The following is a 21,736-nucleotide window of genomic DNA, read 5'->3' on the forward strand; positions in this document are numbered from 1 at the left end:
TCACACACACAAACATATGCACATGCACACACGTGTATGCCCAACACAGTTAGCGAGCTCCTTGTGAAAAAGTGCTCATCTGCATTCTGCTATTAACTTGGAGAGACACAGAGAGACGGGGACAAAAAGGGAGAGAGTGTGTGTAAATCAGTGTAATGGGGCCAGGACCTCGGTAGCTCTAAAAAGAGAGCAGACATGTGGAGGACAAGACAAGATTTCTTTTTCCCCTTTCATGAAGAGAAGCAGTGATACAGCACATCTGTCACTGCCGGGCCAGGAATTGCTCCTACAGTCACTCTGAAAGAGAGAGAGAGAGAGAAAGAGAGCGAGAGAGAGAGAGAGCAAGGGAGAGAGAGAGAGAGAGAGAGCAAACCAGACTCTTAAAGATAGGGAACAGAGTTAAAAGAAAAGAATACCAACACAACAGTCCAGGGTTGTTCCCATGTTTACCAACATTCAAATTACAGAGAGAACTTACTGTTACAGTGCATAGTGGGTTATGAATCCAGGAAATTGTTTCGCAGAATGAGAAAATCAGTGTTTCTCCTGTTTGGCGCTCAAAGAGGATAAAAATCTTTTCTCCTTCAACAAAGTTCTAAAAGACAAAAAAAAACATTTCAGCAGTGCCACACTGAGAAGATTGTGAATCATTTCTACGTGCCATGTGCACCAGGTCGCAGGTTAGAGCCCTTGTTGCGTTACTTAGCCAAAGTGCACACTTGATCCACAGGGGAAGGTTTCAGGTGAAGGGAGGATGAGAGGAGAAGGTGTGGAAAGGAGCAGAGAGGAGCTGAGGTCAGACCTCTCTTTAGCCTCACAGTTGTGGGCAGGATAAGCCTTTTTCTCACAAGTAAATAAAAGCCACACCCTGTATGTGATAGAAAATGTGTATAAATGTAATTCCGTCACCTGTGATTTCTGTGCCACTGACACAACCCCATGCACAATCTTCTCTCCCAGTTTTTATAGCACATGTTTTACACTACCCCCTTTTTATTGTTTTGCCTTTGTGTGTGTCTGTGTGTGTGAGAGCACTGGGGCATAGAGTGTGTGCCCCACAGAACGTGTATGTTTGGAGGTGGTCATCCAAATTTGTCCTTGTCTAGACAACCGGGATAAAATTTTGTCACTTCTTTTTTATTTATTTTTTGTCAGACTTGCTTTTCTATCCATTTGTTATCACATTTATATACAAATTAAATGTCCTAATGAATTGTGAAATTGTTTTCGCACAACATTTTATCTATAGTCCATATAATTATTTATTCCCCTGTAATCATGTTCTTTGAAGTTATCCTCCAACTCATCCTTCATCTTCACAATTTGTTCTTTTTTCTCTAATTGCTTTGTTGTGATGTTGATCTTTCTGCTTGCTTTCTTTCTGACAAAATGTGTCCCTGCCTGCTACTTTTGACCTGGGGTTTATCTTTATAAGCTAATAAATGGTGATATACTCAAAGTAATCATCATGTTCAAATACACGATCTTGAAAATGTTACCCACAGTATCATGATTTGAGTTTGTCTGTCATCAGCATTCTGTCATTCCCACCTGCTCTGCTGTAATCAGTCTCATGCATTGCACCTGTTTCCCGCACTACTCCACAACCACTGAGCCAGCAGCAGATTATTAAAAGCTTCCGTCTGTAGATGTCCAGCATTATTTCAATTTCCTTGACTGATTGTTTCGAGCACGATTTTGTTTCCTGGATTTCCCTGCCTTGGTTTGTACTCGTCGGACCTCTACCAAGCTTTTAATCACTGGACAAAACCATTGTTTCTCTGCCCTGACCTACAAACTTGCCTAATATTTTGATTTGATTGCCTACGTACCTGTGATTATCTGTGTATGACCTTCACCTACCCCTTGGATTATGAACTGATATCTGTCATTTTGCCTGAATTGTCTACAATGAGTAAAGTCTGCTCTTGCTACTGCCAGGTAAAAACTGGCTTTTCCTGCAGAGATTCCCTCACTGCTTCCAGGTTTCTGGTTTTAAATCCAGCTCTGTGTCTGGCTTGAATTTCAGGACCATAGTCTTTTTTGTCCAACAGATCCCTGTTTATTCATGTCAGAATCAAGTATAATCGGCAAGTAGGTTTGCACTTACAAGGAATTTGACTTGGTATTGATGGTGCAGACAAAAAATAAGAATACAGTGAAATAAGAAGTAAAAGGATATATACACGGAAGCTGTATACACTCAGCAGACTGTGCGTCAATGTAACGCAGAAGCTTGTGAGTCCTGAGCGGGGGAGAGAGACAGTGTCCAGATTCACGTGTGGGTCTTGGCCTTGTTCATAAGGCTGGTAGCAGATGGTAAAAAACTGTTCTTGTGGCGCGAGGTTTTGGTCCTGATGGACCGCAGCCTCCTGCCAGAGGGAAGTGTCTGTGACTGGGGTGCGAGGGATCAGCCACAATCTTCCCTGCACGCCTCCGAGTCCTGGAGGCGTACAGGTCCTGGAGAGATGGAAGATTGCAGCCAATCACCTTCTCTGCAGACCAGATGACACGCTGCAGTCTGCCCATGTCCTTAGCGGTGGCACCAGCTTACGGGATGGTGATGGAGGAGGAGAGGAAGGACTCAATGGAGGAGTAGAATTGCACCATCATTGGTCTTAGCAGGTTTAATTTCTTCAGATGTTTAGTTTAGTTCCCAGGAAGAGGAAAGACTCCACAGTCTCAATGGTGGGGACTTAAATATTAAGTCTCCACACTCCAGGTTTATTTGTCAGGTCAAATTTATTTGTATAATACATTTGAGCAGCAAAGTGGTTCAAATTGCTTTACATCATAAAAACATAAAAACACATCGAAACGTCCACTGGTTGTGCGACCAGTAACAAACACTATAGTGAAAAAGTGAAAAACTCAATACACCTCAAAACTGTCGATCAATGTTCCTGTTATGGGTGGAAAGCAACTCTAAACAGGTGGGTTTTCAGTCTTTATTTAAAGGAACTCTGTGTTTTGGTTGTTTTGCAGTTTTCTGGGAGTTTGTTCTAGATTTGTGGAGCATAGAAGTTAAATGCTGCTTCTTCATGTCTGATTCTTGTTCGGGGTGTGCAGAGTAGACCAGAACCAGACTATCTGAGTGGTCTGGAAGGTCTGTAATGTATTTTGGTGCTAAGCCTTTCAATAATTTATAAACTCACATAAGTGTTTTAAAGTCTATTCTCTAAGCTACAGGGAGCCAGTGTAAGGACTTTAGAACTGGTGTGATGTGCTCTATCTTCCTGATTTTAGGGAGATCACGAGCAGCAGCTTTCCGGATTTTTTCCTTGCCATGAAGATCTCTGCCAACTGGAACCTGAAAATAGCATTACTGGTCTTTCTTCGTCCGGAAACAGATGTATGCAACACCTTATAGGCACAGCCACGATGAACTGGTTGAACTCGCATAGCTGACAATACAGCAATCTGGTTGGCTGAGCAGCAAAACTCGACTAACGTGACCTCTTGAACCGGAGCAGAACAGTTTATATTTTGTATTGGCTGTAACTTAATGTGGAAGTGAAAAGGCGGGCGTATTGTTTTTATTTTTTTTGATCACTGCCATCTGTAGCAACTGATCCAAGTGGAAGAAAGTTGCCCCTAAACAGTTCATACGAAAAGTCATCCTACAGATTCTGGCCCATGGCCTAAAAGCTGTAAAAAAAAAAAGGTTTACGGGTGGACAACTGAGGCTACAAAGTTATAAAGAGAAATTCTGCCTAATTCTTGACAGTATATATATATATATATATATATATATATATATATATATATATATATATAGATAGATAGATAGATAGATATATATATATATATATATATATATATATATATATATATATATATATATATATATATAGATAGATATAGATTTAGATATAGATAGATATAGATATATATAGATATATATATAAAACAAGATCACTGTAAAATAATTCAGTTTATTTGGGTTTTGAAGGGATTCCCCCTGGGAGATGTGAAAAAAACTTTTCATGACTCATTTTTTAGGTAAAATGTTTGTTTGTGACTTTTTTACTTTAATATTGTTTGTACTAATTAGCACTACATTATGGATGAAGATTGAAATGGTTAAATTAGACATTGCAAAAATTGCTGGCCACTTGCATTCTGCATCCATGGAGAAGGTAGTCTGCAGCTGACCAGAATAGAGACATGGAGGAGGCAACAAGATGGACCCTGAAAATGAACAGAAACAGTTAGGGCTAACATGGGGTGATGAATGAACTTCAGCTGACCTGTCAGCCACAAAAAAGATAAGTTCAGCAAAATCATACCCTCAAGCTTCACTTTAGATTTGAATGCACACAAAACACATTGATGAATGAGAAATGTAAAACATATGACAGTAAAATAAGCGTTACAAAACAAACACTTGACACATGAAAATGGGGGAAACAGATAAGATTGTCTATTTCCCACAGTATTTATCTATTTGACAGAGGCATAGAGCATCTTCATAAATAATATGACAATAACCAGGGTTGATAATGTTAAAATATCAGTAATTATGGCATCAAGATAGAGGTGAATATATAAAATTACTTTGAACATAGATTAATTCATCCTAAAATGCTTGTGATAGAGCAAACACCATATCCACAAGGGGCAGTATAGACAATAACTACAGACTTTGTTTTACTTTTTACCCTTTTAATTTTAGCAATTACAAGTTTGATTTAATCAGATTAATTTATGGGACTGGTTTGATAGAGGAAATCTAGACAGAATGCAGTAGTATAAATACAGCTAGGAGCTTTAAAAGAAAATTAGCAAGAAAAATAAATGTAATGCAGAAGCTATGAGAGCAAAATATAAATAATTCAATAAATAATAAATGAGACAAAAAACTTGTGGGTGAAGAAGTTGTAGTGAGTTGACTTCAACAGGAAATAAAAAATTAATAAATAAAATGGACATTTCAATATAAACTGGTGTTGCACCGATACCGATACCAGTATCGGCCGGGGCGCCGATACCACACTAAAATGGTGGTATCGGTATCGGCCAGTACCAACAAATAGGTCACAGATACCATTTTGATGTTTGTATGTCACTTGAACGCAGCCTTCTCTCTCCCGATACTCACTAGTTCTACTGGATTCACTTTGTATTAGTCTTTTTCCTGCTTTAATAAGGTCGCAGCTTGACAAAGTCATGATAGCAATTATTTTGCATCCAAGTAGTATGCTGTTCTTCATATATACACACACACATAAATTTTAAAGTAATGGTATCGGTATGGTATCGGTATCGGCCGATACTGCACAGCCAGGTATCGGGTATCGGTATCGGGGCCAAAAAATGGCATCGCCGCAACACTAATATAAACACACTAAAATCTGAAACTTTACCCATTTACACTACCAGCTTCTGCAAAGAGGATATTGCAGAAGCTACATTTGCTTTGAATCTTGAAGTAGGTAGATCCACAAGAGTTTCACGAAGTTAGGATTCCACTTAAATCTGTCACACCGGCAGACATCAATACATCACTATAAATATTACAGGATAAAACTGTAAAATTAACGTAATGATTCCGTATAGGGTTATACGGAATATAACCCTATATTATATTATAATATAATATTATAATATTTGCATAACCATGTTATGCAAATTTGCATAACATGGTTGAATTTGCATGTTATCTAAGCCATTACAGGCCTTTGTTTGGTATGGTATAAAGCTTGTTACTCATCATTACTCCAGACTTTTTGAATTGAGAAAGCTTCCGGGAGAGGAAGCGAAACGTCTTCAACTACGGAAAACAAGTCCAGTTGCTTTGTTTTTTACCTTTTTTTGGAATGACCATGACCTGGATGACTGAGAATCTTCACCAGCATAAAATCCAACAGAGACTATTAAAATGTGCAATTAATGGGGCTAGAATTGCAGTACACTTTAGCCATAAAAAGTATCCTCTTCTTTCAATTAGAACTCACTTCGTTTTGATGCATGGTCAAGCTTTAACCCAGTCACCCAGCTACTTCCGTTCTCCTCCCTAGGCTACGCCCACTTCTTGAATATCAACCAATCACGGCTCAGTACAGCTCTTAACAACCACTTCCTTACCCTTAGCTGAGCTTTTCAAAATAAGACAAAATATGTAGAAATGCTTCTGATTAACTTAAAATACATGTCTGGAAATCTATAAAGTAGCTCTTTAAAAACGAATTTTACTGTTTCGGTCCTTAAAAACCCACATTTAAAGTATTTATATGCAAAAATTTCCAAATAATGTCTTCAGTATAATTCTTTATAGAGACTAACTGTGCATTGAATGAAATAATTTGAGCCTTTACACATACGTAATGAGTAGAAATATCCATGGAATTAGTAGAAGCATAAAATTATGTTTGAAATAACCTCCGTCTGCCAGGCATTGAAAGGTAAGACATACCTTGGATGATTAAGAAATACTGCTGAGTATACATTTATTTATTATTATTTATGTCAGATCATTTGCATGTAATGATTACAGTGCAGGATTTTTAAGTTAAGAGCTAAGTAATTGTTAACAGGAATACCTGGTTGTGAAAATGCTTGAAGGAAGTTTTGGAATAAATTATGAATTAATAAGGAGCTTGATAAGAACACTAACTGCACTGTTTGTTTATTTGTTTGTTTTGTGTTTAACCAAACCATCTTAAAGGAACAGCTTATTAAAGGGAAATGAAAAGGGAACTGCTGATTGCTTGAGCCAGGGAAGAAGATGAGTGTCATGATTTGTCTTGATGAACCCGAACAGAAGCACACACACGCAGAGCTCGTTTGAGAGTTTTATTTAAGGATGATGGATTGTGGGGTAGAAAACCAGAGTCTGTTACCAGATTGGAGCTGATGGGAGAGAGGTGCAGCGAGAGTTCTTTGGACGTGGGACAGAAGAACGACCATGAGAGCAGCAGGGAGAGCGTCCATAGAACGCAGGGGCTGCAGTAGATCCAGCAGCGCAACAGAGAGAGTTCCTGGAGGCGCTGGGGCTGCTGTAGAACCAGAGGTGCAGCAGAGAGAGTTCTTTGGACGTGGGACTGCAGAGCGACCAGGAGAGCAGCAGAGAGAGAGAGTCCATAGAACGCAGGGGCTGCAGTAGATTCAGCAGCGCAGCAGAGAGAGAGTTCTTGGCTGAGTGGAGACGACGATTCAGAGGCAAAGAGAAGACTGAGGGAGGCTTATAAAGGAGAGTTGACAGGTGAGCTGAGACGGCAGGTGAAGATAATCAGGGCTACACTGGACGAGGAAGGAACCAGGAAATGTTCAGGGTGCAGCAGGAAAAACTGCACCCTGACAATGAGGAAATGCTTCTGAGAGACCTGGTTCACGAGTAAGTTGCACAGTAACTCTTTATTTCCAGCATCTTTACATTACGTGTCTGCTATTTCAGAAAGAGGGCACATGAATACAGCAGGAAATAATGCTGATCTTGTAAGCAGAAAACTATGCAATGGATTCCTTCACTCACCCACCCACCCTCACCCCTGGAGCAAACGAAGCACATGCAGCATATATAGAATTGATTCAAGGAACTTTAGAAAGCTTTTCCATATCCACACTTTACCAATACTTGTTACTGTTACAGCATAACAACATAGATTGTTTTAGGTTGTTCTGGCTATTTTTGTGGTACAGTTAGAAAGAGTATCTTGTAATCAGAAAACTCTACCATGAATTCCCTCCTACACCAACCCCCACCTCCAGAACAAAGGAACCACATATACTTAAATGGCCTTGATATAAGTATATGTTATACAGCTTTTACATTGTCCACAGCATTACAACATTTAAAGGTATACTATGCAACCGGCGTTGATTTTCCAGCGAGGCTCCCCCCAGAGGGCGAAAGTAAAAGTGCACTGTCGTAAATACGCTCAGCTGTTCTCCTGGTTTGTCCGTCAAGCCAGGCGCGGTTGTTTTGAGCTTAGCAGACAGGTGAACACAACAAATACAAAAGTGGAAAAAACGGCAGTACAAACAATGACTAACACAGTGAAGGTATGAACATGCACCCAGAGAGAGAGAAACCATTCCAATGCAGTGTTTCCCCTAGGAATTTGGGACGACCGGCGGAGCGGGGGGAGACAAGCTTTGCGCCGCTGTGCGGAGCGGGGGGGCGGGGGGGGGAGACAAAGTTTGCGGCTGAGCGGAGCGGGGGGAGACAACGTTTTCGCCGCTGAGCGGCTGAGCGGAGCGGGGGGGAGACAAACTTTGCAACGCTGACCGGCTGAGCGGAGCGGCGCGCATATCGAGTTAGTTTTATTTTTTTATTATTATTTTTTTGGAATGTCGGCGAGGCGGTAGCGTGAGGGAAACCCTACAATGTTACTTACAATCGCATCAGCAGAAACGCGAGGTCCGCGTCAGCCTTGCAGCCTTCGATGTTCACCCGTGTACGACTCCTCTCTCTGTCCAGAGCCCTTTTCCTCTTTCTTGCCTGCTCCAACATGGGCTTTCGCTGTTTTGTCGCTGGTTCCGCCATGATAACTGCACAAATATCGCCACTGCGCTACCAACAAGCATGCCTTTCACTGCAGGCGTGTAGCAGTTCTCGCCGTAAAGCAAGACCGACTCTTGCGATGCACACGAGACTACTGAGCCTGTGAGTGCGGGCCGACTGCTCCTGCAATTGCAAGTGCGGTATTTCCCCCACAGACCACCAGGGCGGCCGAGAAAACCTTAGTTCAACCTGAAATGACTCATTTAATCATCCAAAACGGTATGGAACATATTAATTAACTGAAAAATGTTGCATAGTATGCCTTTAATGTTATCTGGCTATAATATATAATTTACTTTGTTATAATCAGAAAACTTTGTAATGAACTACCTTTCTATATATTCACTAGGAGGACGTTGCAGGACCATTTGGAACATAACAGACCCTGACCCCTGCTTCTTCGGCAAAACCTTTGTCTTTTTCAAGATTTTTTTCTTTGTTTCATCACCTATAAATTGGACATGCCGATATTTGCAATAGTTGTTCCACATGAAAAAATATTTCTTAATGCATTCATACAAAAAACTAATGTCATACAAAAACTAACATTTACATTTGCACTTTATGACTTTTCAGTTGTATTTGATTTAAATCACATATGTAAATTCAGGTGACAATTGTTCCTGGAACCCTCTGGGTTTAAGTGGTTAATAATCAATTTCCATCATACATTCTATATCTGATTGTTCCATATGTTCCTGACAGAGCATTTCACTCCCACACTGCAGGTTTACAGACCTCAGGTTCCTTGAGTTATAAGTAGAATGGGAGGCAGTCTGCAAATCCAAACTCAGGTCTAACTTAATGCCCAGTTTCAATGTTTTGCAGCTGAGATCAGTTTTATTTATGTCTTTTGCATGGATTACATTATAGGTTTATAGCGACCGCCATCAGACTCCAGTGTGAAATTACTATGGTCCTAAAGTGACACACATGTGCCGAAGATGACTGGTGTCATTTGCAGCAAATTATGACTAACTCTATGACGGGTGTCTGTTCTGATGTTTGAAAATAGGGCTGGATAAGACTTTTATTTTGAAGGAGACTGATAACTCTGTTAATGCGCCTATCCTGTTTGACATGCAGGATAGGCGCTTTATCTGCATGGATTGTGAATAAAGAGACACTGAGGAAACCTGCTGTTCAAAGCAATGGGGGAAACGTGTAGTTATAAATTCAAGGTGCAATCTCAGCATGTCCCATGATAAATTTGCTATTTGTTTTAAAATAAATGCATGTAAAAAAAAAAGTTAATTGTAAACAAAAGGAAATAAAATGTAATCATTTTTGGAAGATATTTTTACAGCAAATATTTAACATTGTTACATAATCAATAATTATATGAAATTGAAACTGAAACCTTTAGGTAGGTGTGTTTGACCTTCATACTGGCATAACATATAAACTAGAATTTTGTTGATTTAATTTTTCAATTGTTTTGTGTTATAAATTTTAAGTTATTCATATGTTTGTCTTGGAATATTTTCACTGGTAGATTTACTGAAACAATTTTGAATGAATTTCTTGAAAATATTGTATACATTAAGGAAAACCTTCGATGTTGATAAGCTCCAAGAGTGGGGTAAAAACAATATGCTCCTAAGCCCCCCATTAGTATTCTGTTAAAAAAATATTGCTTTAAAGTAACCTTCCCAAAACTGGTTGAGTAAAATGAACCATAAGTGTAATTGACAATGACAATCATATTATTCCCTCGTTGCTGGTAAACAAGCCAGTCTGGTGGATTAAGACACCAGTCATCACACTCCTCTGCTGAAACAACAGAAAGCCATGTACCAATTGAAACTGAAGAGGTTTTCCTCCGTAAGCACAGCCTGTATAATTATTTCAAACACGAGGAAAACCAAATCACTTTACAACGCGGATTTACATATGATTAGCGTCATACAAAGACAGGATTACTGCTAGTCATTGAGAAGCTGCTTTTCCCTCTCACTGTGTCGTTCTCCTTGTCTTGATTTTAAGAACTTTGACATGGGTTAACACCATTCTCTTACTCACTCCTTGGTACAGCTACCAAAACAAAAATGTACAACTTTTACCTCTTTATTGATTCATATATTTAAAAAAAATTAAAACACCAATGTGGAGAGAGAGAGAGAGAGACTCTCTTGTTTAACCTATATGTTTCTGGTTAAACAAAAACTTTTTCTTTAGAATTAATAGATTTTTCTGTCTATTAATTTTAATATGATGGTCATACTAAATGAAACTATATGTAGTGTGTAAATCATTTTGTCATTTATAATGGAACTGTGACTTATAAAGTTAGTTGATTTACATAAGAGATAATTGATATATATGCCCACAGAAAAGCACCAATAGACTTAGATATAAAGCTAACAAGAAATTAGAAGAGAACAAATGAGAAAACAATTGTCTGCTTGGCCCAAGTTATACCAGGTCCCTTCTGTCAACCTTTTCAAATTAGGAGAAGGGCCAAAATACAGAAGAAACTTAGAGCTCAGCATGGTAGCAAATTCAATGAAAAGATAACTGAAAAACCTACAGGAAGATCTAAAGGAGAATAAGACATGAAGCAGGGGGAGAATAAAGGAAGGAACCAGTAAAGAACAGTGAAAACCATGCAGTGTATGTACTGAAGGACGGGTGGTGAATGGTTGTGGATCCAGGTGAGCTTGGTCAAAGCAATGTTGGACAGCTGTGGAAAGGAGTGCTGAGCAGGACAAATGATGGAAGAAGATCTATCACAGTGGGCCCCAAAACAGAGCATCATGGAACACCATGTGTGAGGACCTTACTCTCAGAGTTTATATCCTGTATCTGCACATACTGATCTCTTTCCACCAAGTTGATTTTCAGCCACGCAAACGCTGTTCCTCTGACACCATATTTTTCCATTTTCCTTAAAAGTAGTTCATCGTCAATGGTTTCAAAGGCTTTTACTGAGATCCAAAGAAACACCAGCTGTATATTCTTTTTTTGTTTGTTGCTGTGGATATGTTAGCTACAAATTATTCAAATCTATTATATCCATTATAGCCATTCAAGTGGACCTTATGGATCTGAAGCCGTACTGATGGGCACATAGCAGATTGTATTTATCAGTAAAGTTGTCTAGTCTAATTACAAATAACTTTTTTTAAGATTTTAGAAAGTTGTGGCAAAAGAGATATGGGCATATAGTTTGTAAATTAATTTCTATCAACGCTTTTGAATATTGGATTTACCTTTGCAATTTTCATTTTAAAATACCAGTTAAAAAGAATTGATTACAAATATATACAAATGGTGTTAAAATATTTTCAATATCTTTAGTAGTTCCATAACAATGTCGAATGTTCTTTTCAGCTAATTCCTGTGTATCTTTTAATTGTATTTTGTTCGCTAATAATGGTCCAACATTGAAAATGTAATCATTAAAGGCATTTGCTATTTCCCTTGTGTCATTCATTGTGTCATTCCTTTACAAAATAATTTGGGAATTCGTGTCTTTTCTTTCCATCATTAATTATACTGTTTAATATCTTTCAAGTTCCTTGAATATTATTTTTCTGCTGTTCTAATAATCTATGATAATAATACTTATTAGCTGATATCATAATAAGTATCAGTTTGTTTTTATATGTTTTATGTCTTTGTTCTGTTTCTGTAGTTCTGTACTTTAAACATATACAATAAAGTAGATTTTTCTTTTTTACAAGCATTTACTATGCCGTTGGTAATCCATGGCTGACCAAATTTGGTTTTAGTTATACATTTAAGAGGACAGTGACTGTCATAAAGTGTAATCAATGTATCCAAAAAACCTTTTGCTTACCTCTGGGTCACCCGCCTGAACCCGTGCCTCCTCAAGGCAAGCTCCAGGTCATCGGCCCGAACTCTGTTTTTCCTTGGGATGGTCTCCAGGTTGCCCAGCTGAACTCTGTGCCTCAACAGGATGATTTCTGTGAGCCATAGGTGATTGAATTTTTGGATTTGTTTATGTTCTTTTGATGTTGATTCACTAGTTAATTATTTTAGGTTTAGTTTATGACTTATTTCTTGCATTCTGTTTCCAGTGTATTCTAGCCTGGACCAGAAACCCGTAAACTGGTGGGCAGGCAGATATATTTACATACATAACACAACATAGTAACAGAAAAGCCTCACTTGGAAAGAGTGTGATGATAGACAGAGAGGAAAGCAAGAAGTTAATGGGTAGATTGTGGGCCAATAACATAACCAGTCACCCACAACAACGCACTGCCCATACTCCATACCTGCTTGCCTTACTGTGCTGCGTTCTGGTAGTGGAAGGGCAGAGTGGAGCGGCGGTGGGATTTGAAAGGCGTTCTGCTTGGGCGATTCAGTGATTTGCATTCAACAGTGAAGACACACATACACATACACCAACAAGCACTGTCTCAAAGCACACATGCAATGAAAAATAAAAAATATAATATACAAAAAAAACTTGTAAGTAGCTACAAGCATGCATTGACGCATGAGTGGGTACAGACGTTTTTGGACTAATTATGAACTGCTCTCAAATGGAAGTATGTCTTCATGTGTGGAAGAGAAGAGATGATTAGAGAGAGGATGAGGAAAGAAGAGGGACTAGTGGCTGAAGGGAATACACTTACCCCTCTCCAAACCCTCTTCCTTCACCTTTTTCTTCCCCTCTGGCATGTTATTTTTCGCTTTACGATTCTGATAATGATGATATTAGAGAAAAGAAGAGGGGGAGGAGGAAGGACAGAAAAAAAATGATGGGCTCTGAATGTGATTGTTCACCCTGTCTTTCCTCTTTTATTATTATTTTTTTACTGCTACACATTGCATGGAGACAGCAACAAAGTGAAAGAGAAAGACTCAAGGATGGGGTGGGGGGACCTCAATGACTAATTTTCCTTTCTTTTACAGCGGCATAAATTTAATAGGAGGGGGGTTGTGGGGTAGAGTAGAAATCCTTTTAGCACTCTGATTTATGTATGTCTGATGGCTGAATCATAGATCACCGCCGGAAGATGGCAGACACACTGATGATGATGGGGCCCTTCGACAGGCCCCACTAATGCCCTGCTGAACAAAATGTAACCAATCTGTGGGGGCCCTCAAGCATGCAATGATCCTCTAATAGAAACTATAGCAAACTATATGCCTGTCACCAGTGACTGGTTCAAGGAAGTTAGGGGTGAGTATGTGTGTCTGGAGATGTAGCAAGAGACAAGACAAGAAAAAGAATGGAAGTTTAGAAATTCATTAAACTCACAGATGTGGCTACAAAAAAAGAGAAAAGAAGCCCTTAAAAATGAAAACAAAAATATCAATGAGAGGCAAAAGTCAGGGGCAAGACAAAAAGGAATGCCTGGTTGAAGGGTACACTAAATGTCAGGTTAAAATATAAAAAGAAAAATTACAAAAACAGCTTCCTACATAGAAAACGGTTGAGCAATAAACAATAACAAGTAAACGACTCAAGTGTCTGCCTTAAATCACCCAATCACATAGAGGCGTAAACACGTGCAGACCTGATACACAGTACAGCGCATGTAGTCCCACCAATCATCTTTATATCAAAACATCATTATGCTGGCTGACAGCAGCTAAGATTCCAGTGAGGCCTTGTTGTCATAAATCATCAGCTGTTGCAGCCCTGGAAAGAGAGCCTTTTCATTTAGAAATGTCAAAGCTCTCCTGAGCATCGTAAAGACTGTTGGAGATTCTAGAGATGGGGAAAAAGAGGTGGAGATGCGAGAGCCTGGGAGATTAGATAAGTAAAGATGGCAGGCCTGCTGAGATTGAGCAGTTCTTCCATTCAGACATTGGATTTAACTTTGGGAATATGGTTGGGAAACAAGATTTAGAATTTGCTCTTGGACTTGCGACTTTTTTTATATTATGTCTACATCTACCTCAGTTATTTTCACTGGATACAACAACAGAACAATTCTTGGATCAACAGTGTTAGCTGATCAGCCTTCTGTTTAATTTGTGTCCATAAGTAATGAACAGAAAATTTTGCAGATCCTTGGTGGACTTTCCTTAATTAACCTTAATAAGTGAATCCTATTCAACAAAAAATACCATGGAAACAAACAAACCAATAACAAAAGTTACCTAGGGGCATAGCTCCCATGGACATGTGCTACTAGATATGTAGATAGTTTAGATAAACTTTAAGTTTTTTTTTCTGCCAGTGTTATTGCATAATTGTTTAATAAGGTTGTAAGGCAAGGCAAGGCAAATTTATTTATATAGCACAATTCAGTACAGAGACAATGCAAAGTGCTTTACATGATTAAAATATAGCAAAATAAAACAGAATAAAAGCAAGTATGAATAAAATATATATAGAAAATAGAACAAAAAAGTGGTGATTCAGTTAACTAGGACAGTTGTAGCCCTCACCTCAGGGTTACAGGGTTTATTTTTGTAAATTTCTGGTCAACTTAAAGCTCATCTTGGTGTTTCATAAACATAGTTTCTTTTATATTTAAAAAAAACTCCTAACAATATAGGTCAAACTGCAACCCAAGCCATGATCTTTCATGGTGTCCTGAATTTCCCTGTTGTGGGACTATAAAGTTATTTATTGTTTTATCTTTCACTTTACTTCACTGATGGCTACCGAAACAGCCTTCTGTAACTTATTCATGACTTACTTCCATTGTGGAGTAAGAACCATGTTCATATTTTCTTTGAACTTCAAATTAAAAACGCTGGTGCCGCTGCTGACTTAAGGAACATTAAACTTTGAATGTTGATTTTCAGACCGAGCAGATTATGTGAACTATAATAGCTGTAGAACAAACAATGTGAAGAGGACTGCATTGTGTTTCCTTGCTTCACCATGCATAGGAGCTCTCATCAGCCATCATATTTAAACCTTGTTCTGCAAGTATGGAGGAAGAGAAGTAAGCCACATTAATTAGGAATAGGGTTTAGCTCTAAACCAGTGGTTCTCAACCTTTTTTGGGCCAGTGCCCCCCCATCATTATCCAGGTCTTTTACCGCCCCCTATCACGTAAGTTGTAGGCTACTTGCAGTGATGATGATTATTATTATTAATATTATTGTTGTTGTTGTTTTTTTATTTATCATAGAAAATCTTTAAAAAAAAAAACACTTCAAAAATCCCTGCATGACAGAGATTTATTAATTTCCCAAGGAACAAATTTTGTGTTTCATGTTTTGTGGATTCGCATTGTCTTTTAGTCATAGATGTATTAAAGACGATGACTGATGTTAGGACTTTAATGTTCACAACAACAACAATTTATTAAGGCTACAGAGAAAATTGCAGCAGTTTCAGCTAACATCAAGCCAAGGAAACATTTGCCAATAGCGCTGCTGGGATCAGAGGCTGGATGAGGTTGAAATTCATTCCTACTAAAAACAACAACAGCAACAAAGAGAAACATCATAGAATTCACACAGTAGGTTATTGTTTGAAGCACCATCCACTCGTTCAATAAAGTTTACTGTGAACTTTATTATTCTGGAAGAAATAAAATATTTTCATAATCCTTACTCAAAAAAGGGAAAGTTAAGTCTGACATTATGTCAGAAAGTACAAAAAAAGGTTATGTACCGTTTATATACAGTGTAAAGAAATATCTGATTTCAGTTGTATGTTAGATTGAAGTTAAGGCTTCCCTTTTATGTCTTGAAATATTCAGCTGTCATTGACTTCGGGAAGAATTCACTACAGTTCTTATCTGTTCTTCAAAATTGTTAGGAAATTGTCTCAAATGAAAGCTGACAGTTTGCACTTGACAGTCACTGTGTCATTTCACATCAAAAAGGAGGAGTATGGAGAAAAGAAAGAAACTTATGTATGTGTGCATATGTGTGTATGTGTGTCTGTGACTAATGTACTGGAGAGCTCTTCACGGATGCTGACAAAAAGACAAGTTTGCGTTGCTGGTGCTAGTGTGTCCCTCCAGGGCTTCTGTCCATTCAGTGGCGGGGGAGATGAACTGAGACAAGATGTCAGAGCAGGAAATGTCAGACCACTGCCAAAGCGCTGTTCTGCACACCACTGACAGGCATCCACACACACACACACACACACACACACACACACACACACACACACACACAGTAAATTCACATGAACAACGCATACTTAATGTTGACATAAATTCCCTTTTAGGTGGACGCAACAACACAAGACCAAATTTTATGGTACTGAAATGCAATCTCCCTGAAATACAGCAGTGAACAGTAAACGGTATACACAACCTAGCTCCAAAGGGTTATTTGATTAAACTTAAAGTTTCACATCATTTTGGAAAAAAAAAATTATTTATAACCCAGATAGAAGGCCTTGTATGGAGTTATCAGTACAGAGTGGCAGTATTTAAGGTGATAACGAAAGTTCAACCAGGAAAAAAAGAAAGATGTTCAAGGAGGAGTGGGCACAGCAGGCGCTCATGTCCACTGGCCAGTTCTTATGTTTGTTTTCTTTGTTGGTGTGTACACATTACAGATGTCTTGAGTAATGTTTCCATCTGTAATCTCTCTCTCTCTCCCTCCCTCCCTCTTTTTTTCTCTCTCTACTATCCTGAGGACTCAGTTTTCCTTAAGAGTGTCAATTTGGGTCTCCTTGTTCAAGTTCAAACATTTAGCCCCCCAAACACCCGTTTGTCTCCAACTTACCAGACGGCCAGACCGAAATAGAAGAAAATACCTCAAGAAACAAAGAATAGTGTGTGAAAAAATAAACATCTTGTATGTTTGACAGCACTTTTTGCTGCCTGGTTAGGGCACACACACACACACACGCACACACACACACACACTCGTCACCCCCTGCCTTGTCTGGTTACTGGCTGTGCACTTGCAGTCCCCCTAGGCTGTATGGGGTCACTCTGAGTTTGTGCGCGTGTGCATATGTGTTTATGTATCTGTGTTTGCTGGTCGGTGAGGGGAGTTTACCCAATGCCAACTTCCCCCACCCCCTCGATTCCCCTATGATCCCCACACATGCACACAGAGGGACTCACACACAAGCACGCACCCATCTCTTCACCAAGCTACAGATGATGTGCCGTCCAGCTGCATTTTCATCACTGTGACGATGAGTGCTCCTGCCAAACGCCCGGCAACCAGAGTCACATCTGCTCCTGTCTCTGTCGCCACGGCAATACTGCTGAAGTCTGCCAGACAACCAGCAAACGACCAGGGGGCAACCACGGGTGGCACAAGGAAAAATAATAAGAAAGGGGGAGAGATAGACAAGCAATGTTACAAATACGCATATTTTAAAAGATGAACTGTTCATTTATAGCTCTTTAATTTGGCTTGCCTGGATTGTGCTGGGAAAACTTCTTGTATTTATGTTAAATAAAAAACATGTGATTCTGCTGTATGTTTCTCTGCACCATCATTCATTATCACATCAACAATTATATTGATATTACATAAATATTTCTGGATGTTTTGTGTGTGTGTGTGTGTGTGTGTGTGTGTGTGTGTGTGTGTGTGTGTTTTAAGTGTGATACTATGAAGTTCATGTTAGAGTAAATCCATACATTTCAGGTCCAAACAATCTGCATTTGTGGACACTGAGAATGAAGGGGTGTAGAAGTTAAGCCAAGCAGCCAGGTGCTCAAAACAGGGAGAGTGAAATGTCTCCAAAGTTAGCCTCAGGCATTTCATTATCATTCAATGAAACATATGACAGATTCTTGCTAAATTCCTCCTTGATACTGTATCTTTAACCAACAGTATGTTGACCATTGTCAAGTACATTTTGAGACACAATTTCTGGCAAGAAGGTGGCACAACTTATGAATAAATGCATCTGAATTGTATGTTAAAAGGGTGCTGGTCAGTTCTGCCCTTCACCATATCATACCTTTGCAGTTTTTCCTTTGTACCTGTTTTTTTTCAGGTGTAAAAAACAGTTGAGAGCTGACTATTTTGAGTACTTTTCAACATTTTACTCACAGCCTCTTGTGATGAAAAGTTGTCACACGTTATTTCAATCACCAGGAGATCAGATACGATTTATTTAACTTCAAGCAGTGATCATAGCATGACATATGTATGTGTTAATTGGAAAAAGAATCACCCATTTTTACAAACATTTTCTATGCTTATTTAAACTTCTTGTCTCTACCAGTCATGGGCAAAAGACAAGACAGGGAAAACAAGATCAGACTAAAGGGAACGGATGTCTAAAAGTCCTTTTGTGGTTCTTTGTTTCCTGTATAATAATTCTTCCTTCCATCCTTGGTTTGGAAGTGCAGCTTTTAATATCAATACCCCTCTATCACTTAATCTTTGAACCTTATTTGAATTCTTTTTTTTCTCTTACTCCTTTTTCTTTTATGGCTCAGATATATGTTTCCCTCCCTCTGACTCCCTCCCTCCATCCCTGTCCATCCTGCCAGGGTGTTTATATTTTCCCAGCCCACGGCTGAGTGCCTAACAAGGTGGAAAAAATTAGGGGTGAAAAGTCTGCGCTGCTGCCAGCTAGGGTCCCTCTCTCTCCTTCCTCCTCTCATATTCTGACAGTAGATATATTTCAGCTAATGTAGTCCTGACCTCTTCTACTGCAATGAAGTAACGTGAAAAACCCAAATCCAAACGCAAAAACAAGAAGATAGATTCAGAACACTGTAAAAAAATTTCACAACTTATTTTGGGAACTTAAGGGACTTTTTAAATACTTTTAAACTATTAGACTAGATAATTATAATCTATTAGAGCTTAAAAAATGAACAGCCTTTGCCAAACATATCAGTAAGGTGAGCAGAAAACGCATCTGTGTATGGTTAGGGTCATCAGCTTGTCTTGGCCAATGAAGGAATAACCTAAAAAACAGGTAGTAGTAACAGTTTTTAAGGTTGACTGCTATACCATAACTCTCTTCTTCAAAGCTCTAGGTGACCAGGTGTAATAAAATTAAATGGCGTTCACATAGAATGTGTGTGAAACCTGGAGGTGTCTGGTGACAGCAGTAGCAACTACCTTTTTTTCGGACTATAAGTCACACTTTTTTCATAGTTTGACTGATCCTGCGACTTATATTCAGGTGTGACTTATATATCAAATTTAAATGGTAATTCATCTGGATTGAACCAAGGAGTAAACGTTACCATCTATAGCCACAAGAGGGCTCGCTAAGCTTGTAAATACTATCCTGCTCCTGTACCACTTAAAATAGGGTGACCAGACGTTCCCGATTCTTTGGGACTGTCCCATTTTTTAATGACCTGTCCCTGGCAAAAGCTGTCCCCAATTTCACTGTATCATGATGGAATAAAAACGTTTAACCCAACAAGAGGTATTTACCCAGTCCTGCCACTACGACGTAGTAGAACAGCTCAGCCGAACACGCCTTCCCCACCCTGTTAGCTTTGCAGATCAGGCAAAACAAACCATCCCCCAGACAGAAATTCTCAACAACATCAGACATCCCCAGTTTTCGTTAGAGAAATCTGGTCACCGTAACTTAAAAATTCATTGAAACATTAACTTATATACAACAAAGACTGAACACATGCTTGTATGTTGTTTCGCTGTTTCAGTATGGATTCACGCAGGGGAGTGTTGCGTGGTGCAGCTCAAAGGACCCAGACCACAACAGAACCCTGTTATTGGGCTGTCTGTGAATCTAATAACAACTGGTGCTAGCATAAAGGTCTGTTGTCTAGGCGGGTTACAACTTCGCTGATGTACGTGAGCTTTATATTGCTCTGAAACATCATGTCGTACTGTTAGGTTAGCACGTAGCACCGCTACGAACGTGGTCTAATTTAGACATACTTTTGATAACTTTTAGCGTAACGGGCCATTACACTGAAATGCAGCTGTGTAATTTAATAAATTGGCTGACAAGATTAAATGTCTATTTTTAGTATTGGATTGTGTGAAGTAAATGTCTAAATAAATACGTATTGTCACGTACAGCATATATGTTTTTTTTTCCTCTTTTGACAAATTTTTTGACTGATGCGACTTACATTCCGGAGCGACTTATAGTCAGAAAAATATGTTAATCCAAAATGTGTTGCCTGCCCACGGCAGTGTGGAAGCGTAAGCAGAATTTGAACCAGGGTTGGGCCCTGCTAGTTTAATTTTTAGGCTACCATTACATCACCATCATACTGGCATGGCTCAAAAAAATTTGTTACACTCTTACCACTGCTGCTGCTATGCACGTTTCATATCACCACTGCTCTGGCTGCATCTAAAAATATCTTTTTAAGCATTTGAAACAAACAACACACAGAGACTTAATGAAGTTGTGAATTTAATTTTATGTAACCCTAAAGCCTTGGGAGGATGAGACTCAGTGTGGAGTGCAGTCTTCAGGAAATGGCTAATTCTCAAGCCCACTTAGGACCAGTAAGAAGTGTAGATCAAGATAAGCATGCTCAAAGGAAAACACTATATTCTCTTAACTAATCCAGTTATCAACAAGTAATGAAAAAAAAGCCTTATGGTATCCCACAATCCTTTGCGTGACACGACGTATCAGCACAGCTCCCTCCCAGACATCAATGAAAATGACCAGAGAGAAGCGATCTCGCACTTCGTAGACCATTTTCAGAAGGCTGTAGGTCCAGATTTGACTCGCATCATCCATGTGCGTTTCCATCACGTCATGACGCTGGAGGAAAAGGCAGTCCGAATTTGGCACAGCAGTCCGAAGCTCCTTTCCTCCCCATGATAGAGTTCTTATTGTTGACCCCGTGAAAGGTCAAGGAACAGGGGCTAGAAACAGGTGCTAGAAGCTATTATTAAGTGAATTCGGATGGAGCCAGAGAAACACTACTGCTAACCCCATCATTTGAACACAATATAATGCTGGCTTCATAGACAAAATCCTTAGAAGCTTGATGAGGAAATTCTCCACAGGTGGAACACCTGCAGGCCACAGCCCAGCTCTCCAGCGGAGATCCCCTAAGGGTAGGAGCTCTCACTCACACTCAAAGGCTCATAGAAGCACCAGGATTATGACAAAGTGCGCAATTATTCTTTGTCACATCTGCTATGTAATTCCATACAAATTAAGATGATGATCAAAACCTATTTTCCTACATGTAGCAGGTGATGTCATTTGGTGAAAAGGCATTTTCTTACAATATGTGCCCCTTTTATTTTCTTTTTAGAGTCTATTTGTTTTTGTTTAATATAAAATCTCAAAGGAAACAGGTAAAAAAAAAACATGTTTCCTTTGAGACCCCTGCTTTGGAGTTCACTACAAGTGTTTAACCTTTCACTTGCATGGGAGCAGGAAAGTGTGGC

Source organism: Fundulus heteroclitus, chromosome 4 (genome assembly GCF_011125445.2).
Source record: "Fundulus heteroclitus isolate FHET01 chromosome 4, MU-UCD_Fhet_4.1, whole genome shotgun sequence".
NCBI classification, from domain to species: domain Eukaryota; kingdom Metazoa; phylum Chordata; class Actinopteri; order Cyprinodontiformes; family Fundulidae; genus Fundulus; species Fundulus heteroclitus.